At 37.0% G+C, this 16,618-nt stretch overlaps 1 protein-coding gene across 8 annotated transcripts in view; it reads left to right on the plus strand.

The window, feature by feature from the left end:
- Positions 1-16,618, plus strand: part of TCF12 (transcription factor 12) — a 381,378-nt gene that overhangs the window by 57,744 nt on the left and 307,016 nt on the right. Inside the window, exon 1 of one of the 8 annotated variants that reach the window (XM_029237047.1) lies at positions 9,922-10,055. The exons of the other annotated variants lie outside the window; for them this stretch is intronic. The gene's annotated coding sequence lies outside the window, so the exon portion shown is untranslated. Of the gene's footprint in view, positions 1-9,921; positions 10,056-16,618 lie in introns of those variants that run through there. 8 annotated transcript variants of the gene reach the window in all.

Below are 16,618 nucleotides of genomic sequence, written 5' to 3' on the forward strand. Positions count from 1 at the left end.
CCTTCGTTGCTGGATGTGGGCTTTCTCTAGTTGTGGTGAGCGGGGGCTACTCTTCGTTGCAGTGTGCACGGGCTTCTCATTGCGGTGGCTTCTCTTATTGCAGAGCATGGGCTCTAGGTGCGCGGGCTTCAGTAGTTGCGGCCCACAGGCTCAGTAGTTGTGGTGTATGGGCGTAGTTGCTCCACGCCATGTGGGATCTTCCCGGACCAGGGCTCGAACCCGTGTTCCCTGCATTGGCAGGCAGATTCTTAGCCACTGAGCCTCCAGGGAAGTCCGTGTGATATATATATTATAAACTTAATTAAATGAATTCTCCATGTATTAGGTTTTTTTGATTACTTTTATGCATGTTCATTAACAGATACTTTTTGAGCACTTATAAAAATATACAGTGACAGGTGATGGCACTACAAAGACGGCTAGAGGCAGGTATAATCCCTGCCCCCAAGGAGTTAATAGTTTTAGTGGGAGTGACACATAAACAATAAAAATAATGTAATACAATGATAATAAGCAGGTAACTAATACAAGTAGACTACTTAATAGTCATACTAAATAAGGACTCAGAGTTGGATTTCTATCCCTGAGACAAACAACGTGGCCTTGAGTAAGTTTCCTAAAATATCAAAGTACCAGTCTTTAAAAAGAGAGTGATGCACAGCTCCATTGTGTCACCCCAGATAATGTACATGAAAGTGTCCTGTAAAGTGTGAAGTGTGACAAAAATGTTACCATTGTTTTATTGGACTGTTTCATTACCTTCAATTTTAGTGTAATCTAGTAATTTGGAAAGACTTAGTAAACTTTATAAATTTTGAAAGACTGATTTTTCCTACTGCTCTAGCCTTCGAGGGTATATCATCTTTTTGAGACTTGATTTTTGCTTTCTTTTTCATGTGGACATGAATTTTGTTGTGATTTATAGTGTATTGCCCTTTTTTATATTACTTCTCTCTTAATTCTCCTAATAGGTTCTCTGCCATTTTATCAGGTTCTTTCCTTGTGCATTGTTTTGCCTGTCTGTATTTTTACTTTTCTCTTTGAATTTAACATTTGAACTGTGATACAAATGTTTGAAGCTATACTTTTATATATAAGCATTCTTTGTCTATATATTATTTCTACTAAGTTGCTTTATTATTTTTTTTTAATTTTCCTTTGTGGTACGTGGGCCTCACTGTTGTGGCCTCTCCCGTTGTGGAGCACAGGCTCCAGACGCGCAGGCCCAGCGGCCATGGCTCACGGGCCCAGCCGCTCTGCGGCATGTGGGATCTTCCCAGACTGGGGCATGAACCCGTATCCCCTGCATCGGCAGGTGGACTCTCAACCACTGCGCCACCAGGGAAGCCCCCAGTTAATTTTTCTATTGGCACTTTACATTAACAGCTATCAGCAAAATTAGCTCTTCAAAAAGGTGGCTGATAAATATATATTATTTATTTACTATTTGTATCTTTTGTTATGAATGATACAGTGTAGTTATGGAGTCTAGATTTCAAGCAATGGCATTCGTAATGATTTGGAAGAAAGCATCTATATTAATTTTTCTTTACAAATTATATTTTCAGTGTTGCAAAACTAATATATACATACACACATACAGAAAGTTAAAAAATATGAAGAAAAAATAAGAAAATAAAAACACCATATTCCTATCACCTAGAGATGACATAGTTAATACTTTAGTGTTCTTCTAGATGTTTTTCTATGTATATGTATGTACCCTTGTATTTCTTTACTAATATTATATCATTGTACATGTTATTTTAGTATATGCTTTTTTAAGTTAACAATTTCTGCTTTTCCATATCAGCAGATTTTCATCTTATCTAATCCATGCTCACATTTTTTCAGGTTTTTGAAAAAACATTATTTGCAGTTGATCTGCCCAAACCAGGTCCAATCCAGGATAACTCAATATTTGATAATTACTACCCCTTAAGTCTTTTAAATCTAGTGCAGCATTCCCCCGCCTCCCCCCCACACACACCTTTTTCCTAGCACTGACTTTTTGATTAGACATTGCCTTTTGTTGTGCATGTCTGTTTTGTTGGGGGGTGGGGGTGAGGCAGCGTGTTTGGTTGTTTCCTGTTAGTGTTGTTTAGCTTGTTCCTCTATGTATTTTATCTTTTTTTTTCTCAGCTCTCTATATCTTTTTGTTGTTATTCAGAAGATATTGTGCCTTTTATTGTAGACTTTTGGGCTAATAAGTGCCTTCAGCTTGCTTTCTGAAAGCTAAGGCAGTAAGAGAGTATCAAAAATAGAGTGTGAATTTTGTAATCAAGTTTCAAGAAAAAAGGGCAGTAGAATTTGGGATTTCATAATGATACCCAAAATACTTTAAAAGTCTGTATATCACATGATTAACTATTTTGAAGGTAAACTTTAACATCCTCTATTTGTAACTTAGGCTTCCAAACCTTTATTTCTTCTTCCCCACCTTAAGGATGAGTTCATTCTAGGTCATCATTTTCAGCATGTCTAGCAGCCCAGTGTTTTCAGTTGCACTGTGTTTAAATTACACAGGGTACTTAGATTTGGTGGGAACCTCACAGAATCTCAGTTCTGCTATTTTTTAAAAGTTGTTTCCCCCCCCATTATTTCCATATATGCTCATTAAACAAATTTTTGAAAATATGGCCAGAAAGAGAAAAAGAATTGTCCATAGTTGACACCAAATCTCTATCTACATTTTTATAAGCTTTAAAATTCAAGTACACACATATTAAAAAGCATACAGATTGTCAGCATTCAGCTTGATGAAATTTAGGAAAGCGAATACACCCATATAACTACCATACAGATCAAGAAATATAACATTACTGCATTCTAGAACCTGTTGCCTACCACTTCCTAGCCATTATCCCCTCTGGAAGGTAACCACTATTCTGACCCCTTTCGTTTAGGTAAGTTTTCCCTGTTGGTGAACTTTATATAAATTGAATCATACAGTATGTGCTCTTTTATGCGGGGCTTGACTTGCTCACCAGTCTGTCTATGAGATTCATGCATGTTGTTCATGTAGTTCATTCTTTTTCATTGTATCAGCTCTCTATATCTTGTATTTTAAGTTAGTGTGTAGTTTTAAATTTAGCTAAAATATAAACCCCCCTTCTCAATTAATCTTTGAAGCAGATCAGTATGGTAGCTATAAATACTGAATGATTTTGGTCCTCATCTTCCTTTTTGTTCAAAGACTAGAAAAGAAAGATGAGTTTTCATGAATTATCTATGTACACATTTCTTAAGATAAATTATTAAAAAGGAAATCTAGCTTCATTTATGTCCACAAATATTATCTCTAGCCTGTATTAATCTGCTTGAGAATAAATTCAGGTTATCTGTACGGTTTTCTTTAAAAATATGTGACAAAACATTTAAATTAATATTTTCTTTAAAAAAGAAAATGATGTGAAGTAGGTGCAATGCTGAACCAGTTGCATACCTTACCTTGTATTAATATGACCATTATTGAAAATTAGAAAGTTTTAATTATAAGGTCAATTCTTAAAATTTACATCACCATATGTTTCAGTTTTGGGAAATGCATATTGCATAGTACAGAATGTTTTAATGATTATTTAAGAAAATGGATTCCTGAGAGATTTGACATTTTGGTATATTATTTATTTGAATTTCACTGCTTCTTAATTTTCCTTGTAATTGGGAAAGTTCTGATAGACTCTATCATACCAGATCTTAAAATCCACAGACTGCTAAAACATGGAAATATGAATGGAGGTATCTAAAAACATAATGTACAGAGTCTGAGCCTTGAAGCTTATATTTCTGAAAATTCCATCGGTGCTTTTACAGTTGTAGAATTTGACTTTTGGGGAAACAGGTTTGGGGGACTAAAGTTGCAAACAAGGATGAGTTCTTATATATTTTTATTTTTTACTAACCCAGAACACTGAAGTAAACTCTAAACAAATAATTTATGAAAATTTTACAGATTTCAAATTAGGTAAGCCTTAAGCAGTGAATTTCTGTTTATTGACCCTAATGACTGAAAATATTTCCTTCCCCCAAAGTTTTGGTGGAGTGGTTATATTCATTTTTTCTTATGCAAATTGAGTAGTTTATGTCTTCTCCTTCCTTCAGGTTCTTACTACCTTTCTGATTTTATGACTCAGGAGTAATGGATGCCTGCTCATTTCTCATTATGGACCCAGAGACAGACTTGGATGTGTGAGCAAGGAAAAAGCTTTGGAAAATCTTCACTTATTCAGTGATTATTTCTGATCCTTTGCTATGCTTTTTAAAACCTAAGGCATGAGCAAGGCTGAGCTCTCTGACTTGGATCAGGGAATCCTTTCCTAATCTAAATTCCCTTCTACATCAGACATAGGAGTCTTATTTCTAAGGCCTGGTTTTAATTTTCTTTCCGAAGCTTGAATTACAAAAACCTCTGCACCTGCTTGGTCATCCACTTTGTCACATATGTGTACATACGTACATACATACATACATACATATGTACATGACAAAGTATATATATATGTATATATATACACACAAATATATATAAATAATCTTTCAGTACCTCATTTTCTAATATGCCTCACTTGAATAACTGAATTGAATCTCTTAGTTGAGGTAGATGCAGTCAGAACTGAATCTGCATGTACACAATTGATTAATGGCCCATTAGCTCGTAAGGAGAGTTTATGGTTCGGAAAGAATGTGTGTATATTTATTGGTATCATAGTAATATATTGAGATGTAAAAGGTGACCCTGATTTTTCAAGTTACAAAAACATTATTACAGAAACAAAACAAAAGGAAAATTTCTCCCATCCAATTTAATCTTACCAAATTAAGCACTTTACTTTTTGTTTTAAGCTGTTTCTTAAGAAATACAGATTTTTCTTTATACCCATGATTTAGATGAATTACCCAGTTATATTGCTCAGTAATGGGCCAAATCACCCTCATCTACTCTGGTTATAGACCCCCAACGTCCTTAGAATATGGTATCATTTTAGAAAGTAGAGGATAAAAAGCGCACCTGTGCTAATAGCAGCTGTGATGGGAGGTTGGTTTGTCTACCAGAAATTCTTGCTATTTCATAGCCCTTCCACCCAAGTTCAATTCAGGGAATAATTGCTGAGCATCATTCATTTGTATTTGAGCACTCTTAGTGGTTTGGGTTGGCCTCAAGTTAGAGTACTGACTGTTGTGGAGGAGGTTAGTCGTATTGCAGGGCACGGTGAGGCAGTGATAAGAATGATATGGAGGGGCTTCCCTGGTGGTGAAGTGGTTAAGAATTCGCCTGCCAATGCAGGGGACATGGGTTCGAGCCCTGGTCCGGGAAGATCCCACATGCCGCAGAGCAACTAAGCCCATGCGCCGCAACTACTGAGCCTGTGCTCTAGAGCCCACGAGCCACAACTACTGAAGCCCGTGCGCCTAGAGCCCGTGCTCTGCATCAAGAGAAGCCACTGCAATGAGAAGCCTGCGCACCACAACGAGGAGTAGCTCCTGCTCGCCACAACTAGAGAAAGCCCGCTTGCAGCAACAAAGACCCAACTCAGCCATAAACAAACAAACAAATAAATAAATTTATTTAAAAAAAAACGAATGGTATGGAGTGTTGGGGGAAGGAGGTAAGGTATAAGTCACCCCAGGTGGGCAGAACTCAGCATACACTGACTTCAGTTAATATTTTGAAACATCCCTCTTCTAATCCCCCGAATGTTGACTTGGAAACTATTGGCTTGGAAGATATTTCTTTCAAGAGAAAGTACAGATGTTATAAAACCAAAAAAAAAAAGTACTCATTCATGGCCATAAGCAAATTTTTACCCATGTTACAAGCAAGCAAGAAGGATGAAAAATGTCCACTTCCAGATCTGTTTCTTTTGTTTCATCATCCATGCTCCTGGGTATCTTCAAGGTTCATTCCTACTCCATAAATTCTCAAAGTGTTGATTTCAAAAACCAGAAGAAAGAAAAAGGCAGGGGCCAGATTTAAGGGAATATGGGAATAGAGGGGCTGGTAGGAAGGAAAGCTGGAAAAGCCAGCCCAGGAGTATTAATCCAGTGTTTACACAGTAAGGAGAGTGATTTCTTTATGTGGTTAGTAAATTTTCTATGATGGAGATTTCTGAAAAGAAAGTTCTGAAATTATTTGAAAAGTGGCAGCATACATTAAGTATTAAACTTTTCAAGGAGACAGTTTTGAAGAGCAGCATAGTTTTTGTTTAAGTGTTGACATGCTTATTTAGAAAAGAATTAGTCTTGCTGCAGATCATATTAAATGGTTTAAAATAGCTGATGAGTGGAACAGATGTTGGTTGCAATTCATGATTCCATGATGAAGTGTAGATCTCTTGGTCCAGTTTTCAGTATCAAGTTGAGTTTTCTGTCTTTGATTCTAGCCACCATTTAAGTCAAACACTTTAGGGCTTGTTGAAGTCTCAGAAGTAACAATGTAGAGGGATCAGAGGATGATTATTTTAGTAAAAATAAAAGTTGGTTCATGCATTTAAAGTCAGGTATTATACATGCTATAATATCTGAAAGAAAATTGAAGCTTCTAGTGTTCATGAGATGGCAACTCAAAAAAACAGACTTTACAGCTTTTGAGATATTAATTATACAACAACAGTCTGGCTTGTTGGAAAAGGAAAAGGAAAAAAAAAGTGAGCTGAATAGTCCCAGGTCAGTTTCATTTACCTTTAAGATATTCCTTCCAAAGATAGATCATGGTGTAAATTGAGTGGAAATAGACTGGTGGGAACACTACTTGTAGCTATAGACAGGGCTATGGTGTAAGTAATCAGTTGAAATAAACTGCTCAAAAAACTAAAAGCTTGATTTTTTTTTTTTTTTTAAGGAACAGCTTTGGTTGGAGCACTCAGTAAGATGAAAGGATTAAAATGAAATTCTTATAACATACATCAAGATTACAGGTGTAAATAATCATTAGAAAACGTCCATTTTCATAGGATATCTTCTTTAATAGTTTTACCGTGGATTTTGTTGATTTTTTCTAATCTTTTATCGTTTGCATTCTCTTGTAAATCCTTTCTTGTAATATTTAAAAATTGTTATTAAAAACTAATGAGGATTAATTTTTTAATTAAAATCGCTTTATAGGCAGCTTCCAGGAATATTTTTATTTCTGAAAGCAAGGTATATATAATCAAAGCTTTTTAATAAATAGGTTCATTTTCTTCCTCATATGGGAAATACCCTTTGTTTCATACAGTACCGTGTATTATTTCACACATATTCTTAACAAGTGTTTACCTCAAACTGTTTCTTTTTTAAATACTCAAGTGTATTCATGGACTACTACCCAGAGTTATAAACATAATCACCTTTCAATAGTACATTTATCCTTCACTCATAGGAAGAATAGTTCCTTTTACTGCTGAAGCTCATCAAGTGTTCTTTTTTTTCCTACCCATATGTTTTTAAAGTGATCAGTTATCAGCAACGTTGCCTAAGTGCATTTATAATTCCAGTTATATTTATTTTAGTTACTCCTTCAGTAAATATTTTGGCATGTCTTCTGTTTGTACCTTTCTACAGAAAAGGTAAGTATATTTTCACCTTACATTTTAAAATTTTTCATGGTAGTATGAGAATTATGAAGCATGAAAACATCTAAACGTCAGGATTGCATTATTTTATTTAGAATGTTAGCTTAATGTATAAATTCAGTTGCAAACGCTACTCTCAGGGTTTCTCCTGTGGTTGCTGTAAGTGAGCTGGTTGACTAATAAAATTATCTCTGAAGGACAAAGGTTGTAATCAGACCTAAAGGTTGTAATCAAACTCGATGCTCGGTTATGATGGCAGGGTGCAGATGAATACTTCTCAAAAGAATAATTCCTAAACATTTTCTGATTTTCTTATCAAGGTTTTCTTAGAATGAAAAGCTGCAAAACTGTATAATATCAAATATATTTTAAGGTAGCTTGTGCTTTAAAAGGGTGAAAATTCCAAATCTCAATAAACAGTCAATAAATATTTAACTGAGTATCTACTATACTTCTAGATTTGTGTGGGGACCTTCAAAGACTATTAAGATATGGTTTTCGCCCTTAAGGAAATTTATGGTCCTTTTTAAAAAAAACTTATTTATTTTTAATTTTTAAAAATTCTTTGGCTGTGTTGGGTCTTAGTTGTGGTACGCAGGATCATCGTTGAGACACGCAGGGTTTTTTGTTGCAGCGCTCGGTCTCTTCATTTTGGCGCTCGGGCTTCTGTCTAGTTGCGGCGCACAGGTTTCTATCTAGTTATGGCATGCAGTTTTTTTCTCTCTCTAGTTGTGGTATGCAGTCTCCAGAGCACGTGGGCTCTGTAGTTTGCAGCACACGGGCTCTCTTGTTGAGGTGTGTGGGCTCAGTAGTTGTGGTGTGGGGGCTTAGTTGCTCCGCGCATGTGGGATCCTAGTTCCCCCAATCAGGGATCGAACCTGCGTCCCCTGCATTGGAAGGCAGACTCCTTACCGCTGGACCACCAGGGAAGTCCCTATGGTCATTTTTGAAGAGACAAGGTTAATAGCTATGAAAATTTAAATTCAGGAGTTTTAGAATAACTGATGTGAGGTTCTTGAAAGTGGTAATAATGAAGTTTGAAGTTGTTGCTCATGTGGCTTTGACTTGAGCTTAAATATTAAAGGAAATGATGTAAGATTTGTTCTATTTATTTAGGTAACAGCAGATTGAGTTACTTTTCTGGGACTAATTCAACAATTTTAGGCTAGTCCTAGAATTTTAGGTTCCTAAGAGAATAATCTTCGGTTTAAATTATTTTGTAAGAATGTTTTATAAAAAGGGGATGTCCATCTCAAAATACTTTAATGTTATTTCAAAATACTTTAATGTTATTTCATTTTAAAAAGTAATTTTTAGTATCTTTCCCTTCTGTGTGTATGTATTTTTTTAAAATAGTTTTTTTCTCTTTTAAAATATTTATTCTTCTAGTTTAATTTATTTTATTTTTGGCTACGTTGGGTCTTTGTTGCTGCACTCAGGCTTTCTCTAGTTGTGGCGAGCAGGGGCTGCTCTTCGTTGTGGTTCGTGGGCTTCTCATCGTGGTGACTTCTCTTGCTGTGGAGCATGGGCTCTAGGCTCGCGGGCTTTAGTAGTTGTGGGGCTCAAGCTCAGTAGCTGTGGCGCATGGGCTTAATTGCTGCACAGCATGTGGGATCTTCTCGGACCAGGGCTGGAACCCGTGTCCCCTGCATTGGCAGGCGGATTCTTAAGCACTGCGCCACCGGGGAAGTCCCTGAGTATTCTTTACTTCTCTACCTTTGCTCATGCTTTGCCCTCTGCTCATAATGCCTTTCTCTGACAACTGGGGCTTAACGCCCTCTCGGCCCCTACATCCTACTCTACATTCCCGTGAAACCAGATCACTTGTCATCTCATCTATGAACATGACTTCCAATTTCAGTCATCTTCTGTTTTCCTGTAAGATTTTGTTTGCCCTGCCAGTCATGTTCGGTTATTCACTCATGTGACTCTCCTCTTTCACATTGGTGCTTTTCTTGAGGATAGATGTTAATTACATGTGTATTTGGGATGCCTAGCATAATGTTGGACACATAGTAGATAGTTGTTGGATAAATTATTGAATTACCTAAATTCTCAATGCTCAGAACCAGTGGTTGGTTTTTGATATTTGTATTGTAGATGGTTAAGTTATGTGGTCATCATTTTCATAGATATATCTAGGTTTACAGCTATAAGCCTTCGTCTTTCTCTATTTTCAGTAATAAAGAAGCTCAGGGCTAATGGTGATTCATTTAACATGAGCTGATGAAAGTCATGAGCTTATTTAGTCTTATAAATCAGACAGAATTCATCAGAATTTACTGAAATATTAACCTTTAAACACTAGCTTTTTTTTTACAGAAAGTTTATATATAGTTTTTATAATTCTAAATTGAGATGTAATTTTTTAATTCATTCATTTAGCAAATATTTATTGAATGTCTTCTCAACTCTAGGCCCTCAGGTAGGCTTCGGAGATACAGTAGTGAGCAAGAAACACATAAGTTCATGGAGCTTCATTTAAAAACAAAAAGAATAAAGGTAAAGCATGAATATGCTGAATAATTCAAAATTTTAAACTTCTTTGGTTGATATAACTAAATTAGTTAAATTTAATTTAGATAATCACATTTTATATGTCTAATTTAGTTAAAATGTTATAATCAAGGTTTAGAATCCTTATGCTTTTAAAAATACAGGTAACTTGGAAATTTCTATTGATTTTGATGGTGATTACATTTAATACAGATGTAATTATGTATTTACAGAAAATCTATAATTAGCATCTTGAATTGGAGCTGGTTCACCTTACAGTGACTTAATAACTATCTGCTTCATTTACTTGTCTTTTTTTAAACTACTTTATTGGAGTATAATTGCTTTACATTGTTGTGTTTCTGCTGTATAACAGAGTGAATCAGCGATACATATACATATATCCCCATATCCCCTCCCTCCCACCCTCCCTATCCCACCCCTCTAGGTGGTTACAAAGCAACGAGCTGATCTCCCTGTGCAATGTGACTGCTTCCCACTAGCTATCTCTTTTACATTTGGTAGTGTATATATGTCAGTGCCACTCTCTCACTTCGTCCCAGCTTTCACTTCCCACTCCCCGTGTGCTCAAGTGCATTCTCTACATCTGCGTCTTTATTCCTGTCCTACCCCTAGGTTCTTCAGAACCTTTTTTTTTTTTTTAGATTCCATATATATGTGTTAGCATAGGGTATTTGTTTCTCTCTTTCTGACTTCACTCTGTATGACAGACTCTAGGTTCATCCACCTCACTATAAATAACTCAATTTTGTTTCTTTTTATGGCTGAGTAATATTCCATTGTATATATGAGCCACATCTTCTTTATCCATTCATCTGTCGATGGACACTTGGGTTGCTTCCATGTCCTAGCTATTGTAAATAGAGCTGCAATGAACACTGTGGTACATGACTCTTTTTGAATTATGGTTTTCTCAGGGTCTATGCCCAGTAGTGGGATTTCTGGGTCATATGGTAGTTCTATTTTTAGTTTTTTAAGGAACCTCCATACTGTTCTCCATAGTGGCTGTATCGATTTACATTCCCACCAACAATGCAAGAGGGTTTCCTTTTCTTCACACCCTCTCCAGCATTTATTGTTTGTAGATTTATTTATTTATTTATTTATTTATTTATTTATTTATTTTTGCGGTACGTGGGCCTCTCACTGTTGTGGCCTCTCCCGTTGTGGAGCACAGGCTCCAGACACGCAGGCTCAGCGGCCATGGCTCACGGGCCCAGCCGCTCTGCGGCATGTGGGATCTTCCCGGACTGGGGCACGAACCCGTGTCCCCTGCATTGGCAGGCGGACTCTCAACCACTGCGCCACCAGGGAAGCCCTGTTTGTAGATTTTTTGATGATGGCCATTCTGACTGGTGTGAGGTGATACCTCACTGTAGTTTTGATTTGCATTTCTCTGATGATTACTCATGTTGAGATCCTTTCATGTGTTTCTTGACAATTTGTATATCTTCTTGGGAGAAATGTCTATTTAGGTCTTCTATCCATTTTTGGATTGGGTTGTTTGTTTTTTTTGATATTGAGCTGCATGAGCTGCTTGTATATTTTGGAGATTAATCCTTTGTCAGTTGCTTCCTTTGTAAATACTTTCTCCCATTGTGAGTGTTGTCTTTTCGTCTTATGGTTTCCTTTGCTGACCAAAGCTTTTAAGTTTCATTAGGTCCCATTTGTTTATTTTTGTTTTTATTTCCATTTCTCTAGGAGATGGGTCAAAAAGGATCTTGCTGTGATTTATGTCATGGAGTGTTCTGCCTATGTTTTCCTCTAAGAGTTTGATAGTGTCTGGCCTTACATTTAGGTCTTTAATCCATTTTGAGTTTATTTTTGTGTATGGTGTTAGGGAGTGTTCTAATTTCATTCTTCTACTTGTAGCTGTCCAGTTTTCCCAGCACCAGTTATTGAAGAGGCTGTCTTATCTCCATTGTATATTCTTGCCTCCTTTATCAAAAATAAGGTGACCATTTGAGCGTGGGTTTATCTCTGGGCTTTCTATCCTGTTCCATTGATCTATATTTCTGTTTTTGTGCCAGTACCATACTATCTTGATTACTGTACCTTGGTAGTATAGTCTGAAGTCAGGGAGTGTGATTCCTCCAGCTCCGTTTTTCTTTCTCAAGATTGCTTTGGCTATTGTGTTTCCATACAAATTGTGAAATTTTTTGTTCTACTTCTGTGAAAAATTCCATTGGTAATTTGATAGGGATTGCATTGAATCTGTAGATTGCTTTGGGTAGTATAGTCATTTTCACCATGTTGATTCTTCCAATCCAAGAACATGGTACATCTCTCCATCTGTTTGTATCATCTTCAGTTTCTTTCATCAGTGTCTTATAGTTTTCTGCATACAGGTTTTTTGTCTCCTTAGGTAGGTTTATTCCTAGGTATTTTATTCTTTTTATTGCAGTGGTAAATGGGAGTGTTTCCTTAATTTCTCTTTCACATTTTTCATCATTAGTGTATTGGAATGCAAGAGATTTCTGTGCATTAATTTTGTACCCTGCTACTTTACCAAATTCATTGATTAGCTCTAGTAGTTTTTGGTAGCATCTTTAGGATTCTCTGTGTATACGATCATGTCATCTGCAAACAGTGACAGTTTTACTTCTTTTCTGATTTGTATTCCTTTTATTTCTTTTTCTTCTCTGATTGCTGTGGCTAAAACTTCCAAAACTATGTGGAATAATAGCAGTGAGAGTGGGCAACCTTGTCTTGTTCCTGATCTTAGTGGAAATGGTTTCAGTTTTTCACCTTTGAGAACGATGTTGGCTGTGGGTTTGTCATATATGGCCTTTATTATGTTGAGGTAAGTTCCCTCTATGCCTACTTTCTGGAGAGTTTTTATCATAAATGGGTGCTGAATTTTGTCAAAAGCTTTTTCTGCATCTATTGAGATGGTCATATAGTTTTTATCCTTCAATTTGTTAATATGGTGTGTTATCACATTGATTGATTTGCATATATTGAAGAATCCTTGCATTCCTGGGATAAACCCCACTTGATCATGGTGTATGATCCTTTTAATGTGCTTCTGGACTCTGTTTGCTAGTATTTTGTTGAGGATTTTTACATCTATGTTCATCAGTGATGTTGGCCTGTAGTTTTCTTTTTTTGAGACATCTTTCTCTGGTTTTGGTGTCAGGGTGATGGTGGGCTCGTAGAATGAGTTTGGGAGTGTTCCTTCCTCTGCTATATTTTGGAAGAGTTTGAGAAGGATAGGTGTTAACTCTTCTCTAAGTGTTTGATAGAATTTGTGTGTGAAGCCATCTGGTCCTGGACTTTTGTTTGTTGGAAGGTTTTTAATCACAGTCTCAATTTCAGTGCTTGTGATTGGTCTGTTTATATTTCTTCCTGGTTCAGTCTCAGAAGGTTGTGCTTTTCTAAGAATTTGTCCATTTGTTGCAGGTTGTCCATTTTATTGGTATATAGCTGCCTGTAGTAATATCTCATGATCCTTTGTATTTCTGCAGTGTCAGTTGTTACTTCTCCTTTTTCATTTCTAATTCTGTTGATTTGAGTCTTCTCACTTTTTTTCTTGATGAGTCTGGCTAATGGTTTATCAATTTTGTTTATATTCTCAAAGAACCAGCTTTTAGTTTTATTGATCTTTGATATTGTTTTCTTCATTTCTTTTTCATTTATTTCTGATCTGATCTTTATGATTTCTTTCCTTCTGCTAAGTTTGGGGTTTTTTTGGTTCTTCTTTCTCTAATTGCTTTAGGCATAAGGTTAGGTTGTTTATTTGTGCTTTTTCTTGTTTCTTGAGGTAGAATTGTATTGCTCTGAACTTCCCTCTTAGAACTGCTTTTGCTGCATCCCATAGGTTTTGCACTGTCGTGTTTTCATTGTCACTTGTTTCTAGGTATTTTTTGATTTACTCTTTGATTTCATCAGTGATCTTTTGGTTATTTAGTAGCGTATTATTTAGCCTCCACGTGTTTGTATTTTTTACTGTTTTTTCACTGTAATTGATATCTAGTCTCATAGCGTTGTGGACGGAAAAGATACTTGATACAATTTTAATTTTCTTAAATTTACCAAGGCTTGGTTTGTGATCCAAGATATGACCTATCCTGGAGAATGTTCCATGAGCACTTGAGAAGAAAGTGTATTCTGTTGTTTTGGGATGGAATGTCCTATAAATATCAATTAAGTCCATCTTGTTTAATGAGTCATTTAAAGCATGTTTCTTTATTTATTTTCATTTTGGTTGATCTGTCCATTGGTGAAAATGGGGTATTAACGTCCCGTACTATTATTGGGTTACTGTTGATTTCCCCTTTTATGGCTGTTAGCGTTTATCTTATGTATTGAGGTACTCGTATGTTTGGTACATAAATATTTACAGTTGTTTTGTCTTCTTCTTGGATTGATCCCTTGATCATTATGTAGTGTCCTTCTTTGTCTTTCGTAACAGGCTTTATTTTAAAGCCTATTTTGTCCGATACAAGAATTGCTACTCCAGCTTTCTTTTGATTTCCATTTGTGTAGAATATATTTTTCCATCCCCTCGCTTTCAGTTTGTATGTGTCCTTAGGTCTGAAGTGGGTTTCTTGTAGACAGCGTATATACAGGTATTGTTTTGGTATCCATTCAGTCAGTCTGTGTCTTTTGGTTGGAGCATTAAACCACTTACATTTAAGGTAATTTTCGATATGTATGTTCCTGTTGCCATTTTCTTAATTGTTTTGTGTTTGTTATTGTAGGTCTTTTCCTTGTCTTGTGTTTTCCTGCCTAGAGAAGTTCCTTTAGGATTTGTTGTAAAGCTCCTTTGGTGGTGCTGAGTTCTTTTAGCTTTTGGTTGTCTGTAAAGGTTTTAATTTCTCCGTCGAATCTGAGTGAGATCCTTGCTGGATAGAGTAATGTTGGTTGTAGGTTTTTCTCTTTCATCACTTTAAATATATCCTGCCACTCCCTTCTGGCTTGCAGAGTCTCTACTGAAAGAGCAGCTGTTAACCTTATGGGGATTCCCTTGTATGTTATTTGTTGCTTTTCCCTTGCTGCTTTTTATATTTTTGTTTGTATTTAATTTTTAATAGTTTTATTAATATGTGTCTTGGAGTGTTTCTTCTTGAATTTATCCTGTATGGGGCTGTCTGTGCTTCCTGGACTTGACTATTTCCTTTCCCATATTAGGGAAGTTTTCAACTGTAATCTCTTCAAATATTTTCTCAGTCCCTTTCTTCTTCTCTTCTTGTTCTGGGACCTCTGTAATTCGAATGTTGGTGCATTTAATGTTGTCCCTGAGGTCTCTGAGACTGTCCTGAATTCTTTTTATTTTTTTTTCTTTATTCTGCTCTGTGGTAGTTATTTCCACTATTTCGTCTTCCAGGTCTCTTATTTGTTCTTCTGCCTCAGTTATTCTGCTATTGATGCCTTCTAGAGAATTTTAAATTTCATTTATTGTGTTGTTCATCATTGTTTGTTTGTTCTTTTCTTCTTCTAGGTCCTTGTTAAACATTTCTTGTATTTTCTCCTTTCTATTTCCAAGATTTTGGATCATCTTTACTGTCATTACTCTGAATTCTTTTTCATGTAGACTGCCTATTTCCTCTTCATTTGTTTGGTCTGGTTTTTACCTTGCTCCTTCATCTGCTGTGTACTTCTCTGTCTTCTCATTTTGCTTAACTTACAGTGTTTGGGGTCTCCTTTTCACAGGCTGCAGGTTCGTAGTTCCCATTGTTTTTGGTGTCTTCCCCCAGTGGGTAAGGTTGGTTCACTGGGTTGTGTAGGCTTCCTGGTGGAGGGGACTGATGCCTGTGTTCTGCTGGATGAGGCTGGATCTTGTCTTTCTGGTGGGCAGGTTTGCGTCCAGTGGTGTGTTTTGGGGTGTCTGTGAACTTCTTATGATTTTAGGCAGCCTCTGTGCTAATGGGTGGGTTGTTTTCCTGCCTTGCTGTTTGTTTGGCTTGGGGTGTCCAAAACTGGAGCTTGCTGGTCGTTGAGTGGCGCTGGGTCTTAGGGTTGAGATGGGAGATCTCTGGGAGAGCTCTGTCCGATTGATATTACATGGGGCCAGGAGGTCTCTGGTGATCCAGTGTCCTGAACTCGGCTCTCTCACCTCAGAGGCTAAGGGCTGACACCCGGCTGGAGCACCAAGACGGTTTTGGGAAGTCTGAGATCTTCTGTCAGCGATCAGTAGGTGTTCTGTAGGAGTTGTTCCATATGTAGATGTATTTTTGATGTATTTGTGGGGAGGAAGGTGATCTCCACGTCTTACTCCTGTGCCATCTTGAAGTTCTTCTGCTTCATTTACTTTTGTAAATAGTAAAGTCGGGACTTTCCTGGTGGCGCAGTGGTTAAGAATCCGCCTGCCAATGTAGGGGATACGGGTTTGAGCGCTGGTGCAGGAAGATCTCACATGCCGTGGAGGAAGTAAGCCCATGTGTCACAACTACTGAACCTGTGCTGTAGAGCCCGCTAGTCACAACTACTGAGCCCGCATGCCACCAGTACTGAAGTCTGTGTGCCTAGAACCCATGCTCTGCAGTAAGAGAAGTCACCGCAATGAGAAACCCACGCACCATGAGGAAGAGTAGCCCCCACTCACC

The sequence above is a fragment of the Monodon monoceros genome, unplaced genomic scaffold, assembly GCF_005190385.1.
Source record: "Monodon monoceros isolate NGI ecotype Baffin Bay Population unplaced genomic scaffold, NGI_Narwhal_1 Super_Scaffold_21, whole genome shotgun sequence".
NCBI classification, from domain to species: domain Eukaryota; kingdom Metazoa; phylum Chordata; class Mammalia; order Artiodactyla; family Monodontidae; genus Monodon; species Monodon monoceros.